The 4,895-nt window shown below is 45.8% G+C and overlaps 1 pseudogene across 1 annotated transcript; it reads left to right on the top strand.

The window, feature by feature from the left end:
• Nucleotides 1-1,109: 1,109 nt before the first annotated feature.
• On the top strand, nt 1,110-1,660 carry LOC311606684 (large ribosomal subunit protein mL42-like; annotated as a pseudogene). Its single transcript has one exon. The product of its transcript is annotated as a large ribosomal subunit protein mL42-like (transcript).
• The last annotated feature ends 3,235 nt before the right edge of the window (nt 1,661-4,895 follow it).

Below are 4,895 nucleotides of genomic sequence, written 5' to 3' on the forward strand. Positions count from 1 at the left end.
AAACGATTTAAAGTATACTACAATGAAAGGCTAGGGATTAGGATCATAAGGAGAAAGGCACATGGGAAAAAGTCCAGAAGAAAGCAGACACAAGCATCCCAGATGACCACTGCTGGTCCCAGAGAGAGTACTCTCAGCAACGATGTACAAAGTGTCACTAAGTAGAGGCTCTCTTGGGCCTCAGAGTCCAGGACTTTAACTGTAGTTCACACAGTCAGGCTAACTGTTTGTTAAATGACCACTGTGGGTCTCAGTGTCAGCATAATTCCTGGGGCCAAATGAGTATTATGGGGTCAAGGTCCTGGGCAGATAAAAGCCCAGGGCAGAACAGTCAGTGTTCCAGGGGCCATCTCCCAGTGCTGGGGAAGGGACAGTCCTTTCCTGAATGTGCAGTCTGTGTAGCTTGAACCTGTTGATTTATCTCGTCACAGCACACACTATCAAGGTTTTAAAATTAGGGTATGTGCATAGGAATATATTCACCTATATATGGACCTAACACTATCCAAATGTGTCTATCTCTTCTCTGCCTCTGTCTCTCTCTGTCTCTGCCTTCTCTGTCTCTGTCTGTCTGTCTGTCTGTCTGTCTGTCTGTCTGTCTCTCTCTCTCTCTCTCTCTCTCTCTCTCTCTCACACACACACACACACACACACACACACACCAGGGCAGCGGCCCTTATATATCCCAGGCTGACCTCTAGCTCACTATGTAGCTGAGGCTGCCCTTGCAATCCTATCTTCCAAGTGCTGGGGTTACAGGCACGGGTCACCACACCTTGCTTATATCTTGCATTTTATGTATGTGTGCTTCTATTCCAGGCAGGAATCTCACAGCTTTCATCATATTATTAGTAATTCCAAGAGCGGGGATGGCAAGATTGTGGGATGAAAAGTCGCAGACCAAAGACACTGACTTTATCACAATATACAACCATAAAGCTTTAGCTAACTGAAACTAGTGGAAAGACACCAAACCCCCAAAGTCATAGGCAAGACCGGCCGTATTAAGGTAGGCAGGTTGAAGGAAGATGGCGGGCCGGAGGAATAAAAATCCCTGTGCCTAGACACAGATTTTTAGAGGCAGTTTCTCTTCACAATATCGGTTTTTCAAATCACTTGATAAGGACCATGGTGGCAACAGCAAAATGGGTGACATCAAACAGAACTGTCTGGAAGCATCTATTTCCAATCCTAAATGGAACTTCATCAAGTGCTTGTTATAAGTCTACATATTCTTTTCTTCCAGATGACTACAATTGCAAAGTAGAACCCCCTTTGACAGGCGACTGCAGGACAGGAGTGTGCCACCACCCTTCTGTGGACATCCCCTACAAACACACCAAACCTAGCCCTCAACCGGATCTTTTGATGAAGTGCTGAAAACCAAATTAGAAGAAAAAAGCGAACACGTTGAGCAAGGACCCATGATAGATAGAAGAACTCAGCAGGGTGTTCTTCACTGCCAAGCATCATTGGTACCCAAAAGGACTGTATCACAGCCGTCCTAACAAACTGAATCCTCCCAAAGACAGGCGACTGCTCTTGATTCTATGAGCATCAAGGACATTTTGCTTTGTGTCTTATTTGCCAGTTGAGAAATTGTACAGGGTGTATTCATTAAGATGTCATGTAGAAAAATAATAAAATTTCATATATTCAAGTGTGTGTTTCAATTAAAAAAAAAAGATAGGCACGTCTCCGTTGTTTGTTGTCCATGTACAACAGTCCTCCAATGAACCAGACAGCTCCGTGCAGCCAGGAAAAGTGCCCGGTTCTTGTTTCTTCCTTTGGAAGGAAAGAATGGAATGTATGCCCAATTATCTGGCTCCCCAGGAATCTTCCCAAGGATTGACTTTATCTTGTCTGATTCTAAGTGTAACTGATAAAACTCAGAAGCCCCGGAAAACAAAGGAAGCCCCCTGGAACTCTGGCGGCTCCGTGCTCGTCAGAGAACTACGCAGCTAGCTGCAGCATTGCATGCAGACACCAGGGGGCGCGAGAAGCTCGGGTTTGGGGAACCTTACACACCAGGGATGCTTAAGCGCTGAGAGATGCAGCTCCAGAGAAGGTGGGAGCCACAAACAGTCTCTAGCTGGACTGGCGGGAGGTCTGTAAAGACCGGGCAAGGCGTTTCCCCAAATGCTTGTGCTCCAGCAAAATAACACATACGGAAAAACCGAGACACGTGGCCCAAAGGACTGAGATAAATCTTCAGAGAGCTGTTTTATCAAAAGAAGCATTTGAAAAGCACTCAGTGAGTTATAGTCGAACAGAGTCAACTGAAGGAAATACGAATAATAGCGAAGAACAAAATAGGCAGAATCCGCAGGAAGAGATCACAGACACCTTGGAGCTGAAGAACACCATAGCGGAAGTGAGGACTCCACTAGAGGGACCGGGCAGCAGCCCACCAAGCTGGAGATGGCCAAGGAGGGAAGTGGATCACTTCTCACTGCTATGACCCAAACACTCAACAGAAATGCTCAAAACGGAACAGGACATTGTAACTTTGCTCATGCTTTCAGAAGATCTGCTGTATTTTTCGGACCATAACACACACCCAGTTTTTAGAGCAGTAAAACAAGAAAAACCAGTAAAAACAGCAATCAGACCATAAGGCGCACCCCAATCCCCCAACTCCCAATTTTGGGGTCAGGGAATGCATCTTATGGTCCGAAAAACACAGTAGTCTATTGTGGCTGGGGAACGCATGTGGTTTTTCGAGACAGGGTCTCTCTGTGTATTCTTGGCTGTCCTAGACTCACTTGGTAGACCAGGCTGGCCTTGAACTCACAGCGATCCACCTGCCTCTGCCTCCCAAGTGCTGGGATTAAAGGCGTGCACCACCACCGCCCAGCCCTCATGTGGTTTTTCAAGATAGTTTCTCTGTGTAGTCTCGGCTGTCCTGGATCCGCTTTCGTAGACCAGGCTGGCCTCGAACTCACAGGTCCGCCTGCTTCTGCCTCCCCGAGTGCTGGGATTACAGGTGTGGGCCACTGCATCCGGCATCATTTTATAGTAAAGAAGAACCAACAGAGAAACAGACAGATAAATAGAGTTGCTGATGTCAGTGTGCAATGGCCTGGTGCTTTCTGGTGCGGCAGCACCCAGAAATTTAGAAAGTTACCACACTGCCCAGGGCTCCGTTCTTAGGAAGCGCCTGCCCACACGAAAACCTACACATATTTCTGTTGATAGTGGGATTATTTTGGGCAGCAAAAAAGGTGTTAGCAACCAAAACGACCATCAATTGGATGTATAAGCAGAATGTTGCGTATACCTGAATATTAGTTACAAGAGGAAGATGTGTTACAACAAGGCTGATTATTATATTTCAATTATAAGCCAGACACAGGAAGCCGTATTATGATCTCCTCATATCAAGTGTGCAGAGCAGGCATCTCTGAGGACTAGGGAGTGGCTGCTCATACGCTGGGATTTCTCCTGGAGATGATGAGACAGACTGTTCTAGAATCGGGTAATGGTGATGGCTGCGCAGTTTCGCAACTAAATTAAACATCATTGATTTGTACACTTCAAAGCAATGAGTTTTATAAACGTGTCAACAAAATAATTTAAAAAGAAGATGGGAGCCGGGCGTGGTGGTGCACGCCTTTAATCCCAGCACTCGGGAGGCAGAGGCAGGTGGATCGCTGTGAGTTCGAGGCCAGCCTGGTCTACAAAGTGAGTCTAGGACAGCCAAGGCTACACAGAGAGACTGTGTCTCGAAAAACCAAAAACCAAAAAAAAAAAAAAAAAAAAAAAAAGAAGATGGGTTTATGTACGTATACTATACTTAAATAAAAAGTGTATACACAAAAAGATAATGGTTTCAATTTAGGATGAATAAAAAATAAATAAAAATTGTTTTATTAATTTGCCACTAAGCCTGGTGGTACAAGCCTGTAATCCTATCTACCTGGGGGAGCTGAGCCAGGACAATGGCTGGTTCAAAGCCTGCCTGGGCTGCAGAGTGAGTTCAAGGCCAGCCTAAGTACCCTAGTGGAACTAGGTCTCAGACATTAAAAGTCAGAGCTGGAAAATGCCTTGGTTGGTGAAGTATTTCTGCACAAGCAGGAGGACTTGAGTTCAGATCCCAACACCACATAAAAGCCTGGGTACAGCAGTATGTAGCTTTAGTCTCAGCACTGAGGAGCGGGAGGCAGGAGGACGCGGGCCAGCCGGTCTAGATGCATGGTGAACATCCTGCATCATAAAATAAGGGGAAGAGCAGTTGAGGAAGGCATATGACCTCAGCGTCTGGTTTCCACAAGCGCACACGCACACGCACAGATGCAGGGATATGCACCCCTTTGCGCCGTCTTTTCCTCCCACTCCGAAGCGATGGGGGCAATTTCCCCGTGATGGCTTCACATTCTAGCTGTTTAGCCATTCTCCTGGCAGGAAGGAACTGATGCTTGTTTCTCTCATCAGAAAGGAGCTCTCGGGAGCCTGCCTCATGTTCCTTACACTGTCACGTTCAGTCTGTGCTAAGACCTTAAGAATTCTAAGTCTTAAATTACAGACCCTCTCAATCAGAGACTGCAAATGCAATCATCACTTGTTAAGTGGGAATTCAGGGAAGGAAAAAAAACCCCATAATCTCCCAGGGCTCAGGCTGCAGTACAACCTCACTGACATTCTAAATTACTTTTTGCTATCTGTCATTTTCTATCGCTGGTGCGGATATTCTCAGTATCAATGACGGAAAGCCAGTTTCAAAACTGTTTTTTTTTTCATTCGAAACTTTCCATATGAAGCGATAATCGTTAAGAACAGTAACGTTGTTTTATGTGTCACCAAGACTTGATATTCAGTAGAAAACAGAACCAAGTAGCCAGACCTTTCTAGGATGCTGGAGGATGCGGTCTTCCTTAGCATCATCTCAGTCTGGG

The sequence above is a fragment of the Acomys minous genome (assembly GCF_964271855.1).
Source record: "Acomys minous genome assembly, chromosome: 10".
NCBI classification, from domain to species: Eukaryota; Metazoa; Chordata; class Mammalia; order Rodentia; family Muridae; genus Acomys; species Acomys minous.